Below are 24,807 nucleotides of genomic sequence, written 5' to 3'. Positions count from 1 at the left end.
TTTACAACTTTGCTTGTTTGCTTTGTAAAAACATGGCTCGATTGTCACATTGGCCTGAACCAGAGCCATTGAATAACAGAGTTGCGACACACCCATAGGCTTCCATACAAACTGAGAAATATAATAAAGAGTTTCAATGGTTGCCTTGCGTTTTTAAGCATTATTTATTTCGTGGGTTAAATTCTGTATTTGCTTGCTTTTATTAATATTCACTTATGATGTATGCTTTTGTGAATATCATAAAATAACACTGGGATATGAGTAGTTAACCTTTTTAAATTTAACATTTAAAAAAAATCTAATGTCTAAAAATACATTCAAATGCAAAACCTAAAAAATAAGCAAGCAATTATGACCAGAGCTATACATGTATATTCATTAAAAAGCCAAATGGGAATCTAGTGGTTAAACCATGGCATTACATATGAATATTATTTTTACCGGCCACCAAATGCCTTTTTGCCTCTTTGCACTGGAATTTAAAAATGTTTTCAGTATTTTAACCCTAAGTATTACACTAATTGTAATATAAATAATAACGTATTACAAAATGTTACACTTAAAGCCTAGTTCACACTACATGACTTCAAATGTCTGCAGATTGCTGTGCTGTTGAGACTACATGACTTTCTGTCTGTCTTGAAGTCGTTGTGGTGTTCAAGCTACGTGAAACTATACAAATGAACCGCAACAGCGGGTCACACACTACATGAGCTGACAACAACTCTGTCACCCAACGACTCTATCCAGTCCCCAAAACACGTTATCATAAAACACATGCGAGAAGTGGAATGGCAATGACGCAAAACAACACATGAAATGGGTTGTTTATTTTGTTAAGGAAAATGAGCAATTGTCCTATTGCAAGTTTACCTTTTTATTTCTTTAATACCTTTTTATTGTAACTACAAGATATTATATGTGTTTGTTTATTAAGAAAGACACCACATGTTATTGTATTCATTTTATTGAAAGTGGTTTATTAAGAAGGACACCACACTTGTTATTGTAAACATTTTATTGAAAGTAGTTTATTAAGAAATACACAAAACATGTTATTGTATTCATTTTATTAAAAGTGGTTTATTAAGAAAGAGACCACACATGTTATTGTATTTGTTTTATTGAAAGTAGTTTATTAAGAAAGACACAACACATGGTATTGTATTAAGCATTTATTGAGAAAGTGTTATAGCATATATCAATAGGAAGATAGCCAGGAAAGAAATATGTATTAGCCAGAGCTTTAAGGAAAGGAATGTTACCGTTGAATGATGTGTTGCGGACGCAGCGAAGGAGACATCTTAGAAGAAAGTCCCGGAGAAGAAAAATGAGAAAATGGAGGACTTTATATAGGAGTCTTCTGAGGGAAATTCAGGGAAATTCCAAGACCTCATGACATCAAGACACTGGAATCCACCTGCTGTCTATAAAGGACTGAAGTACGACGAAGAGAATGAGATGCTGGTTCTGCGTGACAGCTCTCCGGTGCCAGCGGCCTTGCCAGAGATGCCTCAAGAAAATCGAGCTTGCAAACCTTAGTTTTTGTTTCTGTTTTTATATTTTATTTGTAATGTATTTAACCTATATACAATAAAACTATATTTAATTATAACTAAGAAGCTCGCCTGCCTGAAGAGTCTGATTTATAGACTTGAGCAAGAACAGACCACGGAGAAGTCTTCTGAGACCTATTTTGTGAGTATGAAATTTAAATGCTTATAGGATAGGACAGATTCGACTTTCTTTACCTTACCTGAGAATAAATAAAATAAGGTAGAAGGTGTATAGAATTTAGCACCGCAAAACAATTTCAAAATGGTCATGGGGAAGAAATTAAACCATGTCACATTAAACCATATCGCAGACCCACAGAAACCCTGATAAAAGACAGATCAGAGGCCCAATGTTGAATAGAAAAGAGTTTTAATAAAATGGGATCTATAATAAGCTCCTTTGGTTACATTCATATGTTAGTAAAGTGTTCTACTGCACAGCACTGTGAATGTGGGCAGAATGGATGCTATAATAATTTGTTAATATGCTTGCTAGAATAAATGGCGTATGTACTGTTTAAGCATGCAATGCGAAACAAGCCTAATAACACTTACATTACACTGGAAATGCATGTCTGTATAATGCCTTAAATTTAACTGTGCAGGTCTCTCTAATAGTTATGCTGGGAGAATTACATCAGAAGCAGTGATGTTACCTCTCGTTGTTAAGAAATATAATATAGCAATTGAGTATCAACGCTATTTTAGACTTGCAGGACAACGTTGACAACAAGTTTCTGTGCTCCTGAATGTTTCTGTGTGTCTGCAGCACAATCTCTCTCTCTCTCTCTCTCTGTGTGTGCACTGAAGGTAGTGCATTAATGATATGGAACGTGATTAAACTGACTGGAACAACATGTGCATCAAACAACTTTAAAGCACACCTTACAGCCAATTAGAGTTGAGTATTCAGACAGACCTTGGTATAAAAAAATAAAAAAATCATCTTCTGACCAGAAGCTGTTAAATCTGACACAGAGACACTGAGGAATCATTATAAAGTCCAAATCCAGCATAGAGGGGTTCAGTGAATGTGGTGTTGAATGTGTGTAAGTGTGTGAGTGTTTGTGTGTCAGAGACGCTGTAGAAGGACAGAGAGCCGGTCGACACGTCCACATACACTCCTACCCTATTAGACAGGGCTGAAGGGGAAGGAATATTTGTGCTCTTATTTTTATGCCAGACAGAGTAAATATTATCACAACAGTAGAGATTCCAGGAATTCTTATTGAGTCCAAACCGACTTTCAGTCCCTTCTTTCTTGTTGATTCCTTTATATGACACTGCTACATGACTCCAGCCGCTCCATTCAACCTCCCAGTAACAGCGTCCAGTCAGACTCTCAACACACAGAACCTGCTCAAAGCGCTCAAATCTCTCTGGATGATCAGGATACGGCTGATGATCTTTCACACATGTTGTTTTTTTGTTCCCATCAGAGACAATGAGACGAGTGTGTGCTGTGTTTGGATCCAGTGTGAGATCAAAGGCATCTGAACACAAGAAGAGAAGTCAGAATATCTAAGTCATCATTAAATATGCATCGGTGTGTTCATGAGAGAGGACTTACATTTTTTCAGTCCTGGAACGATCCTGAAATGTCCTCCATGGTCCAAACTAAACAGAGACAGAAATGTACACACAAATAAATAATGTTCAATGGACTGAAAACTAATGTCTATTGAAATAGTTTCACTGTTGTGTAAAACAAACAGAAGTACTGTGTTTTGAGGAAAAATTATTAAAATCTGCATTGGAACCTGATAAAGGTGTTAAAAGTGTACTGTGATTAGTGATTCATATAGGGCACTAAGCTCTGTATCAGATCCTGCTAGTATGCCTTACAGTATAAAATAACTAAAGGAAAATATAAAATAAGGAAAATATAAAATTAGGTTGTTTTTATTAGGTTTTAATCAGAATCAGAATCAGAATTAGCTTTATTCGCCAGGTGTGCGCAAACACACGAGGAATTTGTTTTTTTTTTTTGTTTTTTTTAAGGTGCTCCTGGTACATACATACATACATAATGATTACTAATTTGTTGTAATGTTTTTTTCTAAAGGGCACCTATTATGCTCCTTTTTACAATATGCAATACTGGTCTTGGGTGTCCCCAGAATCTTCACTGTAACCCAGATATATATTTTTTTAAAGAGGCGAATGAGTAAATTTTTATGTGGTATTCAATAATGACAGTCAGATAAAGTCCGCTAAAAACAGCAGGAGCACAAAAACAGATTTTTAAAGACATTTTTATACAAAGTTAACTAGCCCACATACTTGAGTATCTGCAGTTTATAGTTTGGATCCTGCAGTTTGTGTTTGAGCAGCTGGACTCCTGAATCTCCTGCGTGATTGTAGCTCAGATCCAGCTCTCTCAGGTGCGAGGGGTTTGAACTCAGAGCTGAAGACAAATAACCACAGCCTTCCTCTGACACCATACAGCCAGACAACCTACAGAGAGAATAGGTTTGAAATTAATTCATATTTTCACACGTTTTGGAGCTTGACAGCCACTGTCCATTTATGTTGTTTTTTATATTTAAAGGCGTTATATATGATGTATATTAGAGGTCGACCGATAGTGAATTTTACAGATATAATGTAAAAAAATTTAATTTTTCAAAGTTTCATTTAAAAAAAGATGCCAATAAAAATCTTTAAAAATCATGATAATTGCGGTAAATAGATTACACTATAATACTGCGAGGCAAATTACAGTTAATTGCTGTATGTGAAATGCACACTGTAAAAAAAAAAAAAAAAGTATCTACTGTAATGTATTGTTAATTTACAGCCCTCTACCTTTAATTCACAGATCTTCGTTTTTCATATTCATACTGTGATAGCACTGTGAACTTACAGGTGCATCTCAATAAATTAGAATGTCGTGGAAAAGTTCATTTATTTCAGTAATTCAACTCAAATTGTGAAACTCGTGTATTAAATAAATTCAATGCACACAGACTAAAGTAGTTTAAGTCTTTGGTTCTTTTAATTGTGATGATTTTGGCTCACATTTAACAAAAACCCACTTTGTCCCCATTGTTGAGATTCATACACTGATTCTTGATGTCTGTGTGTGTCTAACTCCTGCCTTAGTACTAAAAGTTTTGTGCATAAGACATTTTTAAAATTTTTCAGTAGCAGTTTGTCATCTCATTCAGGATCATATAGCAGCTGTAAACAACACCAAACTAACAAATAAAAAAATTCACACCATGTCTTTAAAGATCAGCCTCTGAATGAGATAAGTGAATCAAACCACTAGATAATGATTACATCATTATCAATAGCCAATCACAAGAACATAATCACACATTTTTCTTGCTTTTCTTGCTATAACAAATGTGCTTTACAAACACAGTTACAACAGCCAGAAAAAAACTAAGATTAAAATTTGATGGCCAAGAGCCCAACTAAAGCAAACCCTGACCGCCACAATGGTGAGGTCAAATGAAATGTTTTCAATAAAACAAATAAACTTCTGTTAATTCTCAAATTATTTTTATAGACATATGACAGAAATAAAGTCAAATTGTAATGTGTGAAGCTGGTAATGCTGTTTGTGGAGTTGTTTAATCAGATCTTGAGAGATTTAATGATGTCTTGTATTTCAGTTGAGTTCATCTAAGGCTGTGGCTGAAGTCAGCTGTTCTTGTTTCTCTTTCATTCAGTGATTCTGCTTGTTAACAGCAGGTGTTATCTATAAGGAGAGTAAATATTTAACTGAACTGTATTATTTTGCACAAGAGAGATCTGTTAGTTTAATTTAGTTTTGTGGATCACCATTGTGGTGGAGAGTAGAGCCTGTGCTTCAGTCAATGATGAGCCACAAACACTGATGTTCTGCTGCTTTATTTAAAGACAGTAACTGTAGAGTTGCTGATACAGTGATGATCTCTTTGTTAAGTGTTTTACCTCATGCGTGTGTGCTATAGCTGATGATAAACTGCAACGATTTGAGTTAAAGTCATGTTTTTAGTAACTTTACTATTACAAATTAAGTGTTTGCAGTTTTATATTAAGAAATGTTCCTTCTTAGTAGAATCAAATGAAATAAGTTTACCAAATGTTTACACACCATTACAACAATTTTACAGCATGCAAGAGTTTGCTGTATTTTTACAGTACAATTGTAATTATTGATTTACAGTACTCTTGGTTGCCAGTAAGACTGTACATTTACAAAATTGCCAGTAAGTTACTGTAAATTTTACAGCAATTTTTTACAGTGTACTTCATAAGACCAAGAAAAAAAAATTTTTTTTAGTGAATTGTTGGCCTTCTGGAAAGTATGTTCATTTACTGTATATGTACTCAATACTTGGTACACAGTAAAATCCCCAGTGTTAAATCAACACTGCTCAGAGTGTATTTGGTCCCACTCCAAATAGTGTTAAAGTAACACTGAAGCAGAGTTAAAGCTAATGAGATAATTAAGTGATTAATTAAATGATGATTGAGCATTAGTGACGAACACCTGCTGTTAACAAGCAGAATCACTGAAGAAAATAGAAACACAAGAACAACAACTGACTTCAGCCACAGTCTTTGATAAAATCAACTGAAATAAAAGACATTCAATCTCTGAAGATCTCAGCAGAGGATGATTAAACAACTCCACAAACAGCATCACCAGCTTCACTCATTAATAACCAGACTCACTTTATTTCTGTCAGACATCTACAGAAGATCTTATTGAGAATTAACTAAGGTTTAGATGTTGATGTTTTATTGGTCAAAAAATGATGCCACCATCATGGAAGTCGGTGTTTGCTGTAGTTGGGCTCTTGACTCTTGTAGAACTTTTAAATAATTTTGTTTCTAATTAATTGCAATAGTGTTTCACTGCAAACACTTGAACATTGCTGAAACAGAAGCTTGATGTAGCAGATTACACTTTCTGCTTATAAAAGACATGACTAACCAACACAAAGTGGTTTCTCTTACTTGCTCTTTGATTGTTGACTTAAGTTCATCAACTAAAAAGCAGCCAAAAAAATATGTAAGCATATATATGAATAATATAATGTGTTGCTGTATATATAATTATCATATTTCCACAATAATTTTGAGCTCTGAATTAAACATATAGGACCTTAACATTTCAAAAAGTTGAGGAGTTTCAGATCAAGCTTTTAGACATGAACACTTATCATATGATCCTCAACAGTGGTGACAATAAATATTTATACTGCAGTGCATGGTGGGAGTTTTACTATGGTGTTACCCAGCATGCATTGCAGCTTGAAGAATTTTGTTGATTGTCACCATTGTTGAGATTCATATGCTGGTTCTTGATGTCTGTGTTTGTCTATACGATACAGTTGTTTAAAAATTTTATTCAGATGGTTTTAAAAGCATTCACGATAACTGTTGGATGCAACATTTTCTCATACTGTAACATCAGTGGGTTAGCTGTGCAACCCCCCCCCAAAAAAAGCATACAGTCTGTCCAGTTCACAATGATCGTCTCATCACACAGAAGCATCCACTATGTGCTCACTGTAAAGCACTGTTCTTTCTCCTTTACAACAACATATGCATTGTTGCAAAGAAAAAACTGAGGTGGCAAGAGCCTAACCAAAGTAAACACTCATCTCCATGATGGTGGCATTGTTTTTGACCAATGAAGCATCAATGTTTAAACCTCTGATAATTTTCAATAAGAGCTTCTGTAGTCAACTGACAGAAATAAAGTCAATAATAAGTGGAGCTGGTGATGCTGTTTGTGGAGTTGTTTAATCCTCCTCTGCTGAGACCTTCAGAGATTTAATGTATTTTATTTCAGTTGATTTTATCAAAGGCTGTGGCTGAAGTCAGTTGTAGTTCTTGTGTTTCTATTTTCTTTCAGTGATTCTGCTTGTTAACAGCAGGTGTTCATCACTAATGCTCAATCAGCACTTAATTAATCACATAATTATCTCATTAGCTTTAACTCTGCTTCAGTGTTACTTTAACACTATTTGGAGTGGGACCAAATACACTCTGAGCAGTGTTGATTTAACACTGGGGATTTTACTGTGTAGGGGCTCCTTTTGCTTTAATTACTGCCTCAATTCGGCGTGGCATGGAGGCGATCAGTTTGTGGCACTGCTGAGGTGGTATGAAGCCCAGGTTTCTTTGACAGTGGCCTTCAGCTCATCTGCATTTTTTGGTCTCTTGTTTCTCATTTTCCTCTTGACAATACCCCATAGATTCTCTCTGGGGTTCAGGTCTGGTGAGTTTGCTGGCCAGTCAAGCACACCAACACCATGGTCATTTAACCAACTTTTGGTGCTTTTGGCAGTGTGGGCAGGTGCCAAATCCTGCTGGAAAATGAAATCAGCATCTTTAAAAAGCTGTTCAGCAGAAGGAAGCATGAAATGCGCCAAAATTTCTTGGTAAACGGGTGCAGTGACTTTGATTTTCAAAAAACACAATGGACCAACACCAGCAGATGACATTGCACCCCAAATCATTACAGACTGTGGAAACTTAACACTGGACTTCAAGCAACTTGGGCTATGAGCTTCTCCACCCTTCCTCCAGACTCTATGACCTTGGTTTCCAAATGAAATACAAAACTTGCTCTCATCTGAAAAGAGGACTTTGGACCACTGGGCAACAGTCCAGTTCTTCTTCTCCTTAGCCCAGGTAAGACGCCTCTGACGTTGTCTGTGGTTCAGGAGTGGCTTAACAAGAGGAATACGACAACTGTAGCCAAATTCCTCGACACGTCTGTGTGTGGTGGCTCTTGATGCCTTGACCCCAGCCTCAGTTCATTCCTTGTGAAGTTCACCCAAATTCTTGAATCGATTTTGCTTGACAATCCTCATAAGGCTGCGGTTCTCTCGGTTGGTTGTGCATCTTTTTCTTCCACACTTTTTCCTTCCACTCAACTTTCTGTTAACATGCTTGGATACAGCACTCTGTGAACAGTCAGCTTCTTTGGCAATGAATGTTTGTGGCTTACCCTCCTTGTGAAGGGTCAATGATTGTCTTCTGGACAACTGTCAGATCAGCAGTCTTCCCCATGATTGTGTAGCCTAACTGAGAGTCCATTTTGAAGGCTCAGGAAATCTTTGCAGGTGTTAGCTGATTGGCATGTCACCATATTCTAATTTGTTGAGATAGTGAATTGGTGGGTTTTTGTTAAATGTGAGCCAAAATCATCACAATTAAAAGAACCAAAGACTTAATAAATTCAATGCACACACACTGAAGTAGTTTTAATACACTGGTTTCACAATTTGAGTTGAATTACTGAAATAAATTAACTTTTCCATGACATTCTAATTTATTGAGATGCACCTGTATTTGATTTGAGTCCACTGAGAAGGAATATTTCTTAGTGTAAAACTACAAACGCTTAATGTGTAACAGTGAAATAACTAAAAACAATTATTTAACTCAAATCATTGCAGTTCACTGTTAGCTATAGCACACATGTTTGTGATGAAGTAACAAAACAATCATCACTGCATCAGAAACTCCTTTAAATAAAGCAGCAGAACATCTGTGTTTGTGGCTCTACTCTCCAGCACAATGATGAGTCACAAAACTACATTAACGATTCTCTCTTGTGCAGAAACACATTAATACAGTTCAGTTAAATATTTACTCTCATTATTAGATCATGACTTTGCATAGCTTTTTTCTATGGGCCTTCACTAATATTTCAGTGAAAATAACTTGTTTGGTTTAGTAAATCTGACTGTTATATTTTACAGTATATTACTGTTTTTCCTTGATTTTACAGTAATTTACTGGCAACATTAAAGATGTTTCTACTGTTCTACTGATTTTCTACTGTTGTTGTAAATTAATTACAGTTTATTCATGTTAAAATTACATTTCATGCTGTTTTTTTTCCATCTTACATCTTTAACCCTTTAAACCCCACAACAAAATCCTCAGTTTTAGATGAAGACTTATAAAGCCCAAAACACTGCACGATTTTAGCAATCCTATAAGATCACTGCATGTCACACTGTGCAACATGGGTTTAATAAACTTGGCTACGACATGTGTGTAGACTGTACGATGATAACACCTATTGACTCGCACAATACGACACACATTTCTATAAAAGAATAAACGTTTTCAGCATATGCTAGTGGTAAACAAAAAGAGCATGATAAATCACACTTTAGTTGTATTTTTTATGTGTGCTGAAAAAAGTGGATGCGGTGAAAGAGCTTGAGGTAAGCAGTTTTATGTTGCATTTTTATTGGCTGATCAGTAAACGTGAATGGTAACAGCAAACACACTATGATGATCATGCTGTATTTGTAGTGTGTAAACATACACACACATCAAGAATCAGTGTATGAATCTCAACAACAACAAACATTTATCAACTCTGAACATCACAAAACACGTTACTAAAACTCAACACAAAAACAAAAGCAAAAATAAAAGCAAACAGTAAGAATTAAAGAAATAAGTGGACAATTCAGCGGCATAATTTATTAATGCTGCAATGCATGCTGGGAGTCAAGGGTGAGCTTTGTACTGTGCTGGTACCCAGCATGCATTGCAGCATGAAGCTTTTGATTGTCACCATTGTTGAGATTCATATGCTGATTCGGTAACACTTTAGAATAGGTAATACTTGTTAACTATTAACTATGACTTTTCCCTCAATAAGTTCCTAATTTGCTGCTTAATAGTTAGTAAGGTAGTTGTTAAGTTTAGGAATTGGGTAGGATTAGGGATGTAGAATAAGGTCATTTTACTACTAATTACTACAAATAAATGGCCAATATTCTAGTAATATGCATGCTAATAAGCAACAAGTTAAGAGACTCTAAAATAAAGTGTTACCTCTGATTCTTGATGTCTGTGCGTCTAAATGATGCAGTAATTCTAAAGGTTTTGTGCACAATGTTTTTTTTTTTTTTTTTAAATCTTTCATAATAGTTTGTCATCTCATCTTGCAGTGTCATATAGCTATCGTAAATAATGAATGCTTGTAAATAATGCTTTACAAACACAAACACAAACACAGTTACAGCAGCCAGAAAAAAACTAAAATTAAAAAGTCAAGGGTCAAGAGCCCAACAAAAGCAAACCCTGATCGCCGTAATGATGAGGTCAAACTAAACGTTTTCAATAAAACATCTAAACTTCTACAAAAATTCTTTGAGAATGAACAGATGTATGAAATAAAAATAAATTAATTTAAAAAAAAAGTCAAATTGTAATGTGTGAAGCTGGTAATGCTGTTGGTGGAGTTGTTTAATCATCCTCTGCTGTTTTATTTCAGTTGATTTCATCTAAGGCTGTGGCTGTATGTCAGTTGTAGTTTCATTTCTTGCTCTTTTCTTCAGTGATTCTGCTTGTTAACTAGGGCTGCCACTAACGACTATTTTTATATCGATTAATCTATCGACTAATTTATAAACTATTAATTTCACACAAAAATTGTTCATTACAGCTGTGAGTGCAACTACAAAGGGGGAAAAAAATATTTCAATTAACCAAAGAGTTGGGTTTTCTCATTAAATAAATGCAATGTTTAGAGTCCACTGGAATCGAGTATTAAAATGTAAGTACTCTTAGAAATGTGTAAACAACAGATTTACACAGCATGAAAAAATTAACAGAGGACTTCAGTAGTGAAACTCCAAATGAAATCCTTTTTTAAAGCTAAAGTAAAGTGCAACATAGAGTGCAAGAAACAAGTGTCCATCTCAGTCCAAATCACTGAAATCAAAGTTCAGTATTATAGTGTAAGAATGACAACATATCCACCTATTCTAGTCTACTAATAATAAAATTAATCATCAAAAAACACTTTTAAAGGAGTATTTAAAAGAAATCTTATTTATCAGAATTTATTTAGGAGAAGAATGTGAATACACAGTATTTCTGCCCCAATATATATATATATATATATATATATATATATATATATATATGTATATAAAATATTAATAAAATAAAATAAAATTAATTAATTGGATAAGCTTTTGATTATTTTGATTATTAAAATTTAATGGAACCATTAAATGGAATCCAGAAAACTAATGGAAAACACAGAATTTTGTAAAGATAAAACTGTAAAACTCAATTAATTAGACAGGCTTTTTGATTAATAAAATTTAATTTAACCATTAAAACAGAATATAGAAAAATTTAAACCGAAAAAATGAATTTGGAAATTAACCAGACTTCATAGGGTCCTATAATTATAATTAATATTTTTATGGTAATAAAAATAGATGTAAATGAACAATAGCCTTTAAAATGATATATATATATATATATATATATATATATATATATATATAAATAAATAATAGCAATGAGGCAATAATCATTTGTTCAAATAAAGTATCAAAAGCAAGAAATCATATGGTTGATCATATTGAACAAAACTTAAAATACCTAACATATTATAAACAGTAGAGCTAATGTAGATTACACATTAAAACAAAGGCCTTCCGGGGGCGCTGACGGCCTGATGATTATTTTTACACATTACTGTGTGATCTAATCCTTGTTACATAAAAAACATCATAATTTAGAAGTAATAGGCTATTTTCCTGTCATGTTTTTAACCCCCCTCATTTGAATAGGTGTGGAAGATTGTAGACTCGGAAGTAAACACCCACTGCTATGATTGGCTAGTAGTTGTGCATGTTGGACAGCCTACATTCCTCATAGATGGACGCTGCTGTGATTTAGGTCAAAAATGCATAAACAACTCGATACATATCAAATGATCTGTAAGAAGAGGCACAGCAATAGGTGACCATGTAATAAAAACAGTTACACTCCTGCAGAGTCCCAAGCAGAGTATCAGGACTCAATTGGAAAATAGACATGAACATTTTTTACATACCTTAGTATATGCAGCTGACAGATTGGACTCTTCAGCCCATCAAAGAGCAGTTTCACTCCTGAATCCTGCAGGTCATTGTTACTCAGATCCAGCTCTCTCAGGACAGAGTTTGAGGATTGTAGAGCTGAAGCCAAAATTTTACATGACTGACTAGTGAGATTACAGCTGGACAATCTGAATGAGATCCAAATACAAGTTTCAGTATATAAAATATTACATTTTGCATTAAAAAAAAAAAAATAATAATAATAATAATTAAAAGGCAAAACAAATAGAGGTGCCACTGAATACAGCATTTCAAAATTATATGGTCAGTGGTGTCCAACTGATAGATCACAATCACAATCCCTTTCAGTTGAGCACAAGTATATTTGGCTAAAATGTTACGTTTTTAAAATATTAATATTATTATTATTAACCCTCTGGGGTCGACAAACGCATATATGCGTTTTGAGGCAGATTTTCCTGATAAGGCCGAAATGAGCTTGAATTGCTCTGCCATTTTTGATCGTACAGATAAGAGCAATACACCATTCGAATCTGTAAGGGGTCTACTTTTATTTGTATACACTCATAATAACAACTAAACTTTGTGCTTCTGAAGAATAAAGAAAACAAACAGGGTGCGCTCTCTGTCTTCTCCGTCTCCGCGAACTGTTTTTAGAAACGCGTCACTAAAATGAACTGTAACTCAGCAAATACTCAACACAGAGACATGAGAAATATATCTATAGAAAGCTTGAAGTGTCTACTTTGAAATGAAAAAGTATCGAAAACAAACATTCCGTGATGAAGTAATCCGTATGAAACCAACACGATGTTCAATCTGTCCCGTCTGACTCATTATCTCTAATGTGATCCCGCCCCCACACGGCTCGCGCTGTTCATATGTAAATAGCCACGTGGGGCGTGCGCACGTGCAAACGCCCAACACAAACAAAGAGTGAGGAGATTCATCGCGGCTACTGTTCGTTTCTGGAAGACGCGCCGAGTAAAAGCAGGATTTCCCTCGAAAGAAGAACACGATTTCATCCAGCAGAGGAGATGAGTAAGTAATGTTTCTTTTTTACATTAGTTACCGTTTTATTGTGACATAAACTTGAACAGATTTACTAACAGTTAGCTGGGTTTTCCCCCAAACAACAACATGATGAATGCTACGCATCTAAAAATGTTTAGACCATGTTTATTATTAATACTCTGTTCACAAATAGATTTTAATAGCGTGCTAAACAATAATAATTCGTTTCTCAGATATAAAATATCATTTTTTATAGTACAAAGTACATCCTTTTATTGTACAAAGCATGTTTGAGTCTGTGGCTACAGAATCATATCATAGGCTACTATAAAATCGTACATACTAGGCTATATGACTGCAAAATCATAGTTGGGTTTTTCTAAGTATGTTTAGTACATGTTTATTATTAATAGCCTACTCTGTTCAGAAATAGATTTTAATAACGTGCTAAACAATTAGTTTCTCAGATATAAGATTTCTTTCTCTTTTTTATGATAGTACAAAACATGTGTGAGTCTATGGCTACAAAACATATATATATATATATATATATATATATATACATACAGATGTTCCTGATATTAACATGCTCACAAATGTTTTTTTGTTTGTATTTTGAATCAGATACCAGCACCAGATGAATCCTGATGTCTCTTCAAACTGTTTTCCTCTGAGAGCGCTGTACCAACATCAGATGTTCAACTACACTGATATTCTATGTTAAAACAAGCTCCTTTTCTACTGATTATGTTTTTTTCTTCTTGAATCCATGGAAAGAAGTAGAAACACTTAAATAACACACGTAAATATCAGGTATGATTTACTTGTTTCACTTGTTGAACAGAATCTGTTGCAGGAATGACTCAAAGTCTGTTCACATCTCTGTGGTTAGATCAGTGTGCACAATAATGTGTCTTTGACCTTCATTATGTATGTTTTGATTATACTGTGTTGTAAATAAAATACAAATAATTTAAAAAAACCTTTTTTTCAATCTCCTCCCATTCTGTCTTAGCTGCCTCACAGTCACACTGATGGGCCATCAGGGGCCATTAGGGGAGGGCCCTTTGTCTCTCAGGTGAGACTCACTTAATATCCATGGCCATTGCCACTCCCTCGCATATAGACCCTCAATCACAAAACATGTCTTGAAAATTTTAAATCAATATATTGTTTTCTGTGAATGAGTAAGCAGAATGATTTTCACATAATTTTGAAGTAAATATTCTAGCCTAAAAGACTGATTACTCAAAAGTCTTGGTCAGGACTATTTAGTATGGGTTTTAAGGCCTTATTTCAGCTACATTTTTTTTCCCAAAACTTACTAACCACGCATAATATTTTTTTTCTAAAAAATGCAAACATGTACATCCATCTTGGTCACATATTATTGTAGCACAGTTTGTGCTGAATACAAAAAAAATTACATGTTGGTCAATAGTATGTTTTAAGTAGCTGAAATAAGCACAAATATCAGGGCATGTCAAAATATCTCAAGGGCCCCAAAATGACCTCGGACCCCAGAGGGTTAAAATATATTAAAAGGAGCCATAACCTATAATAATTTTGATTTATTTTTTTTTCAGTAAGGTCCACTAATGATTCTAGCCAACGTTTCTTGTAGGTATGCACCGCTCAGTATAGGTATTGGCTCCATTACTAGCATTTTCTGCTGTATCGGTCAGACTAGGCTGATCCAAATCTGATATGTGCATATACTATACTGTTATTGTTAAACTCCACGAAAGGCACAAGAACATTATAAAGCGCCATAAATGTCATGGTGCGGTGTGTAATAAACGCTAGAAGAAGATGAATAACAGTAAACAGTCTTTAATTATCCACAGCCATATCACCCTGCAGCCCAAGACCGGTTGCCCATGGAAGCTAAGCAGGGCTGAGCCTGGTCAGTACCTGAATGGGAGACCTCCTGGGAAAACTAGGTTGCTGTTGGAAGAGGTGCTAGTGAGGCCAGCAGGGGCTGCTCACCCTGTGGTCTGTGTGGGTTCTAACGCTCCAGTATAGTGACGGGGACACTATACTGTAAAAAAGCACCATCTTTCGGATGAGATGTTAAACCGAGGTCCTGACTCTCTGTGGTCATTAAAAAAATCTCATGACACTCATCGTAAAGAGTAGGGGTGTAACCCCGGTGTCCTGGCCAAATTCCCTCCACTGGCCCTTGTCAATCATGGCTTCCCAATAATCCCCATCCACTTGATTGGCTCTATGACTCTCTCTCCTCTCCACCTGTAGCTGGTGTGTGGTGAGCGCACTGGCGCCGTTGACCTGTGGCTGCCGTCGCATCATCCAAGTGGATGCTGCACACTGGTGGTGGTTGAGGAGAGACCCCCCGCCCCACATGATTGTAAATCACTTTGGGTGTATTGCAATACACAATAAAGCACTATATAAATGCCTCATTCATTCATTCATTCATTAAGAGGTAATACACATAAGGCAGGCAGGAAACACACAAAACAACGTTAACGTAGACGAGACCGGACCAAGACACACTGAACAGACTAGAACTAAATTAGACAGACCAATGAGGGACGAATGAGTAAATTAACTAGACACAGGTGAACTGACAAACATAATCAAGGGGAGACAGAAACTAGGTCTAGGAACACGAGGAGAGAAAAGACAACAAAGTCCATAAATGTGACAATAAAGTTTTTGTGCACCACATTTCACGTTTCTTGAAGCTGTTTCATAGTTTAATGTGAGGTACAGCTGAATATTTAATTCATAAAATTCAAGTTCATGTAAACCTTTCTCTCCGCTGCGGCAGTCTGCCATGCTCCATTCAGCATTCGAACTGCGTGTCACGTTTGGATACGACAGTCAATTTTTAATCATAGATTATGATTATACATTTGTTTTCATTTACTATTTTTCATTAAAAAGTTGTCTATATGTAGTAGATTGTGTTCAACACACAGAAGAGTGATGATCGGAACAACACACAGAAGTATAGAAATTCTACATTGATGGTTTCTACTGTGATTTAAAAAACTGTGCCCGTATTGGATTGGTATCGGCCGATACTCAGAATTTTCGGTATCGGATCGGTTCTGATAAACAGTACTGTTTTAGGAAGAATTTTTTTTTTTTTTTTTTATATATTGACTGTTTACATATTTATATATAACAGAATATTCTGAAGGCCATGAAAGTTTTGTGAATATGATCAAAAATGCTGGTATTGGCTAAACACTTTTCATGGCATGAAAAAAAATGGTTGCTCACCTCAGGCCAACCTAATGAACAATTATATTGAATTTCTAAATACCTTTTAAAGAGACTTGCATCTGATTGCTAAGTTATAAAAAACTTCAATAAGTATAAAAGTCACTTCAATAAGTATACAAGAAGAAAACACTCACGGAGCTTTTCTGCAGTTGATCACAGCTGGTATCAGTCTTCTTCTCCCCTCATCTGATGTGTTGTATTTCATGGGGTTCAGCTCATCCAGCGGCTCCTCTGACATTTGAAGCATGTAGGAGATTGTTGAGCAGTGAGCAGGAGAGAGTTTCTTCTCTGAGTGTTTGTCTGATTTCACAAACTCCTGAATCTCTCTGAACAGAGTCTGATCTTTCACTTCCAGCAGACAGAGGAACAGATTGATGGATCTTTCAGTGGAGAGTCCATGTCCATCTTTAATCTTTTCTTTAATGTACTGTGTGGTTTCTCTGATGCTCTCTGAGCTGTTCTCTGTGTGTGTCAGTAGATCCTGTAAGAGTCTCTGATTGGACTTCAGTGAGACGCCCAGCAGGAACCGCAGGAACAGATCCAGCTCTCCATTTTTACTTTGTAGAGCTGCATCTATTGCTGCTTCAAACATATTATGCAGTGCAAAAAACTTTAGTGCTTCCATTGTAGTACAAATATGGTAGTGAAAAGCATAGAAAGCAGCGAGAAACTCCTGGACACTCAGATGGATGAAGCTGTAGACTTTCCTCTGATGAATAGCAGGTTCCTCCTTAAAGATCTCAGTGCAAATCCCAGAATACACTGAGGCGTCAGTGACATCTATGCCGCTCTCAATCAGGTCCTCCTCATAGAACATCACATTGCCCTTCATCAGCTGTTTGAAAGCCACTTCAGCAAGTTTCACAATCACTTCTCTGTTGGACTGCAGGAGTTTCTCTGGATCTCTCTCTTCATACTTCTGGTTCCTCGTGTTGATCTGAATCAGCAGGAAGTGGATGTACATTTCAGTCAGAGTTTGAGGATTTCTGCACTCAGATCTTCTTCCAGGAGCTTCTGAAGCACAGTGGATGAGATCCAGCAGAAGACGGGGATGTGGCACATGATGTGGAGGCTTCTTGCTCTTCTGATGTGTGAGATGATTCTGCTGGCTTGATGCTGGTCACTGATTCTCTTCCTGAAATATTCCTCCTTCTGAGGCTCATTGAATCCCTGAATTTCTGTCAGACGGTTGATGTATTCGGAGGAGATCTGATTGACAGCTGCTGGTCTGGAGGTGATCCAGATGAGAGCAGAGGGAAGCAGCTCTCCTTTCATGAGCTTTGACATCAACACACCCACTGATGAAGTCTCAGTCACATCACAAACTTTCTGAGCATCTGAAAACATCAGTGTGATTCTGCTTTCATCCAGACCATCAAAGATGAACACAACTTTACACTCCTCATAAATCTTTGAGTCCAGATCTTGAAGTTCAGGATGAAAGTCCAGCAGAAGTCTGTGAAGACTGTACTGATGATCTCGGATCAAGTTCAGCTCTCGAAATGGAAGCACAAACATGAAATCTACATCCTGATTGGCTTTTCCCTCGGCCCAGTCCAGAATGAACTTCTGCACAGAGGCGGTTTTTCCGATTCCAGCGATGCCTTTAGTAAGAACAGTCTTGATCTGGTCTTTCTCCTCACATCCTGCTTCAGGTGAGGCTTTAAAGATGTCATTGCAGTAGATTGGAGTGTCTTGTGAGTGTTGTGTTCTGGCTGTTTTCTCCATCTGTAAAACCTCATGTTCTTCATTCACTCCTTCACTCTCTCCCTCTATGATGTAGAGCTGTGTGTAGATCCTGTTCAGGAGGGTTTGATTCTCCTGGAGGTTCAGTCCCTCAAATAATCTCTCATACTTATTCTTCATGCTGGTTTTGAGCTGGTCTTTGATTCTCTGTAGTTCATCATTCACTGGCTGATCATGTTTATTCAGAGCCGCTGTAACGCTCGGGATGTTCAGACAGAAGACAGAGGCGGCTCCTCCAGAGATGCTTCGCTCTCGATCTGCTCTGCTGAAATATCACAAGAAGAATAGATCAAAAATGATTTCTTTTAAAAAAAGAAATTATGTATTATTTAGAATCTGAATCGATAGAGATGTCAGTCTTGTATTCTCAGTATAATTTCAGTTTCAGTTGGTCTGTTTAACACTGTTTGTAATGCACATTGGTCCATAGCAGAAAAATAGGAAAATGCAAAGAAAAGGAAAAGAGTGTCTTACAATCCTCCAGCGAGTAGCTAAAGGCGACCGAGGAAAGGAACAAACTCACTAAGAGCTTTAAGAAATGAAGAAGAAACTAAAAGCTCCTCCTCAAGCTGACAGCAGAGACTCTGTTAGCCAGTAAGTTTCTTATATCGGGACATTGAGATCAAAGTTAATTTTCCATCACTGAACTTTTCTCCACAGATTGTTGTCCTCTGTCAGGACTCAATAGTGCGAGCATCACAATCAGTGAACAGAGCACATTTATGCCAGATGATTGCTTGTGATTAGTGATGCAATGATACCATTTTCATTAGCATCTGATCAGCCAATTCTGATCCGATACCATTGCAGTTTTTTTTTTTAAATCAATGTAGCATATCAGAGCGAATCAGACAATTTAAAGGTGCCATAGAATGCATTGATACAATATTTTAAATTGTTCTCTGAAATCTACATAGAAGGTATGTAGCTTAGGTAAGGGCAAAAAAATCTCCAGAAACGGTTTTACATCTCCATTTAAAAACCTAGGATTTGTCCCTAGAATGAAATGATCTGTTATTACCTTATTATCGTTGGGTAATTACACTGTAAATAAAATGCGGGCATCAGAGAGCCGCTATTAATATAGTGTCTTGGAGTGTCCAAGACTTTCCTGTAGCTCAAATAGTAGAGCATGGCGCTAGCAACGCCAAGATCATGGGTTCGATTCCCAGGGAAAGCAAGAGCTGATCAAATGTAAAACTGTAACTTGAATGTAAGTCGCTTTGGATAAAAGCGTCTGCTAAATGCATAAATGTAAATGTAAATGTAATATGCGGTGCATTGAAACTGCTTTTTAATTTCGCTTTCGAGATTCGCGTTCACACGTGCACTGTTTATACTATGGAGCGGTAGTACTTACCATACATTTTACATGATCAGATGCTTGTCAGTGGTGCTCAGGATCTGTAAATCATTTGCCATTATCCTTAGTCATCTCTCCTTACTCTGTTTATGTGGTAAGTGAAATCTTGTACTGTAATGTAACAAGCTACCGCTAGCAAGAAGCTAACCATGTCCTTTTAGCGGCTCGCATTATTTTATTAAAACACGTTATTTGCTTTCTGTGCCTTTCTGAATACAGACACCAGTGCTTAATTTGTAAATTTCGAGGTCCCGGAACAAAGCGGGGTGACGGATCCGGCATGTGATTAGAGAAGGAAGAGGTAACGGAGCATTCAGCCAATCACATTGGTGGGCCAGTTTAAGTGATTAAGTGATTTCTCTGAGAAAAAAAAAAAGATAATAAAATAAAAATAATGGAATTTTATTTCACAAATCTCTGTAATAGAGTTATAATTAATCCTGTCCAGAATTTCGTGGGGGATTGTGTGTATATAGCATTTTACTCATCCCAGCAGCTTTCAAATTTATAATGAGGGAAATTCCTGGAAACATTTATTCAATATAGCAAGTAGGTTATATGAGTAAATAAATCCACACAAACTAGCAGATTAAATCAGTCATTTGAAAACAGCGTGAGTGATTCAGCTGGACCGCGTCTTCTCTCTTTCAATACAACGAGCTGCTGCACGCTGTCACTGATCCAAGACTTTCGCTCGCATTTCGGGACAGTTGACAGATTTGTCACTTGCTTAATTGGGTCATTGTTGCATCGTCACAAAAATGCACGTCTTTTTAAGCTAATCGGTACTCGCGTACTCCAGAGGCGCTCTCAAGGCTGAGCGCTCACAGTCACATCCAAAGCCGCCAAGCGAGTATCATATTGAGTTATTTTTCGTAGTTTGTTGTTGAGCCTAAGTGGCCAAATACACACAAAATTACGCAAAAATGGCCGTCCTGGCGAATATCCATGTATTTTCTTAAGTAGATGTGAACCGTTGAGAAAGAAAATGCACGCGTATAGGCTATTGGAACCGTGCATGTCTTGTGAGAGCAGAGAAGTTCACATGTCGCGTCTTTTGCACGCTCAGGTTCTTTATTTCAAATGTAGATGTATAGCACCTTTAAAGTAGTTCTATTATGCTTTTTCACTTTTTTAATTTTAGTCAGTGTGTAGTGTGCGTTTGGGTATAAAAAAGATCTACAAAGTTACAAATCTCAAAGTCCACTCCAAAGAGAGAATGGCTCGTTTGGACTACAGCATTGTTTTTTCGGGGTTTGTGATGTCACAAAGCGGCCTATTAAAATATTATTACAATAAATCTCACCTACGGAAATTCTAATGGTTGGGAGGTGGGGAGGGGTGAGGTCGTGGTTAGAACGCTTGAGTGCATGAGACGAGATGAAGGCGAAGAAAAAGTGCTTCTGTAGCATCTAGTTTTCGCCATGTTGAAGAAACACTTTTTTTTTTTCATTTGTATGTATGTAAATATGTATGTTACAATTATGAACAATTATGAACAAACATAATATTTAAACAAATAAATAGAAAAGGTGTGCAACTTCCATTAATCACATACTGTAATACAACAGAATGCCCAATAAAGCTGTTCCCATTCACATATTTTCTGTTGTCATACAAAAAACAAGCATGAATAGTGACTAAACACGACCCATTAAAACATGTTAACCAGGAGTCACTTTATAATAGCGATATCGTCTGATAAAATCAACATACCTCTACACTAAAGATTGGACACCACTATGCAGTGGTTTTGGCTATATTACTTTTTTGTCTCAATCAGTGCACTGCCTGCGTCTGAGTAACAAACAAAGTGCATATTAACTGACAAACTATGTCTAAATTTATAATTCCAAAGAGTCAGTTAGCGGCAGGTGCTTGGGAACGCTGTTTTGTACTCATGTACTCATGGCAGTCAGTGTGGATATTGTGGATAAGTTCATCAAGTTCTACTAGCTCTACAGCTTCAGTTTCGGTACTTTCAATGTGTATCCTATCCATCTTCACCGTCACGCTGTAACACATACAGCTGTGGCCTCACCACTGTGCAACAGTGAAAAGAGACCCCTCTCAAACAGTGTCGCGTTCTGAACGTTGTTTAAGCAACATACACAGTTATATTAAAAATTTATATCATAACAAAAATAAACACCGGTATTCGGTATGAACCGGTACACCGCCCCATCACTAGCTGGGCATGTTTATTAATGCAGCATGAATTGACCTGAATACTGGATTATATCTCACCTGGGGTCAGAGGTCACTGGATCATCACTTAATTTAGGAGGATCACGCATGGATCCGTCACTCTTCAGAGACACACAGCTGGGATCAGGAGATGAAGATCTCTCTCTGCTCTCTCTGTTCTCCATAATGACAAACTGACTTCACACCTGCATATGAAAACATAAGAGAACAAATGACACATAAACTTGGAATTCATCAATATGGACGTGAGCGGTGGCTACAATCAAATCTCACGTCTGGTCTCAGCTCATGCACGCAAGTTTTTGAGTCAGCCTGAACTTGCATGCAGCATAATAAATCTGGTGAAGACTTGTACAGTATTTTGTTTATTTAAGTTTATGAAATGTGCTATATCAATAAACTTGCCTTGCCTATAACTTTCTAACGTTATCACCACGAATTAAACTGAAAAACGTACATCTTTAAAGTAATTTTTACATAAAATGATGCTACTTTAATAATCCCAATTATATACAAACATTACTAAATTTGCCAATTCAAATTAAAAATAGGCTACCAGAAATCCCCAAATAGGCTACTACACAACTATAGCGTAAAAATTGGATTAAAACGTGTTATCGTGTGACACGAAAAATGTCTCTCTGGATGAATCTCTGGAACTCCAGACACTGTTATTACCCTATTTTAAGCTTTTAGACCAAGCCAACATAAAGTTTTACCTCATTTATATGATCATCACCATTCATTAAATCACATTACCTCTGTCTTATTCCCATTTTTCTACTTTTTTTTTCTCTTTCCTGGGTACCAGAGGGGTACGGTCTTTTTGACATAGTGATAATTTATTAGTGTAATACTTATATTTTTGTGGGACGATATTTTAAATTCATAGTATTGAAGTAGCGCCCCTAGGGATGTGCCACGGCCCTGTTTGCTGTAGGAAATATAAGTTTACATTTCCAAACATTCATTTTGCCATTAATAGTAATAATTCAGTGAGATTGCTCCACACAGAGATCTGATCATCATCGGTCTGTCTGGAACGACATGAAGAAACAGAACAAACTGAGACTAAATCCAGAAGAACTGTGTCTCAAGACGCTTCAAGAAAGTTACCTGCAAAGCTACAGCTCTGTTAAACGTTTTAGGCACTTGTGTAAAAATTACAAGGTTAACGGGTGTTTTTGGAGTAACATCAGTTTCTCTTTCATGAGGATAATTCCTCTTTTAGTAGTTTCATTTCTCCTTGTTATAAACTCTAGGGCAAGGCTTCTAAACCGCCACGTTTATCAACATATGATCAACATCATACGAATGTTTCATGAACCACATGAACCCTGTCATAAGCTGATTTGTGCACTCGTTTCTACGTTAGACTGATAAATGAGGCTCAATGTCTCATGTGGAGCTTCAGGCTCAGCAGCTGCAGTAGGATCCTTTTCTTCTGAATCATAAAGTGCTGGTTTACTGACTGTAGTGAAGAAGATCTGAAGAGTGATCCTCATGAGCATCGTCAGTATCTGAGCTCACTGATGCTCTTGTGTCTTACTGAACATATTTGACTTCAGCAGCAGGAGAAAAGCATCAATCTGTTCAGAGCTTGATGTGTGTAACGTGACGTCACTGACACACATCAACTAACTGATCATGACATCTGATGAGGAGTATTTTTTTAATATATTAAGGCACTTTAAGTGTTTTTACAACATTTTATCGCTCTGTTTAATGATTGAAATATTGTCACGGGTGTCTAACATGGACTGCAAATGCATTTTGTCCTTTGTTTTATTCTTTTGAGAGGTGATCTAAATATTTGCGGCTGTGAAACAGATGGAAAACTGACAGGCTTGTGCTACAGTTATTGCTCTTAATAACTCTTAACACATTAAAGAGAAAGTTTATTTACTCCTTTACTTTACTTTATGTTTATTTACTCCTCAGCCTGTATTTCTGATTGTAAATCGGTGAATCTGTAAATTAATCTCAACTAAAAGCAGATTTTCTAGAGCTCGATATCATTATAAACTTGGATGAACTTGTCCAGTTTTAGTGTCACAACTCATGGTGTTAACATTTAAAGTTTGGATATAACACGACAGAGACGCGAAACAATATGAAATAATACCATAAGCCGAAAAATAAACTTACCTTAATGTGATGTTTATGACCGTTTTTAAGTCTTCAAAACTTTTGCATTTTCCTTTCGAGATTACTTTAGTTCTCGACTCGAAGTAGTCACAGCAGAGTGCGCAGAAATCCTCCTCCCAACTCATTTTTAGGGGAAGTTGCTGAAGGAAGGTCGATTTGTATGGAATGCCAAACCTGCCATATTTAGAAATAAATAAATAAATGTACAAAGAAGTGTAAAAAAAGCAAAAATAAATAAATAAATATATAAATAAATGTACAAAGAAAAGTAAAAAAGCAAAAATAAATGATTATTCATAATTTTATTTCCTTATTTATGTATTTTTTCATTTTTTTCCACATTTATTTATTCATTTATTTATTTCCACTTTTATTTATTTTCACATTTATGTATTTATTTACGTATTTATTTCTTTATTTCCACATTTATATATTTCCACATTTATTTATTTATACATTTCTTTGTCCGTAGGGTAATGAGGAGGCGTGTTTCGTCAGGAAAAGCAATCGAGCCAGAGTAGTCGAGGGGTGAGCTTGAGGCCACAGGGACACCTTGTGGTGCCCAAACGAAGTACAAGAAGTGTAGCCTACATGACGCGCCTGTTGATAATGTGGGATGAATGACTTAGATGGGCGATATGACCAAAATCTTATATCACCGTTATTATTTCAG

General features: G+C 36.3%; 1 pseudogene; it reads right to left on the bottom strand.

Moving 5' to 3' along the window:
• Positions 1-1,071: 1,071 nt before the first annotated feature.
• LOC131541919 (NLR family CARD domain-containing protein 3-like) lies at positions 1,072-24,244 on the bottom strand (annotated as a pseudogene).
• Between the last annotated feature and the right edge of the window lie 563 nt (positions 24,245-24,807).

This window comes from Onychostoma macrolepis, chromosome 01 (genome assembly GCF_012432095.1).
Source record: "Onychostoma macrolepis isolate SWU-2019 chromosome 01, ASM1243209v1, whole genome shotgun sequence".
Lineage (NCBI taxonomy): Eukaryota > Metazoa > Chordata > Actinopteri > Cypriniformes > Cyprinidae > Onychostoma > Onychostoma macrolepis.
This window is presented reverse-complemented; position numbering and strand designations above follow the sequence as displayed.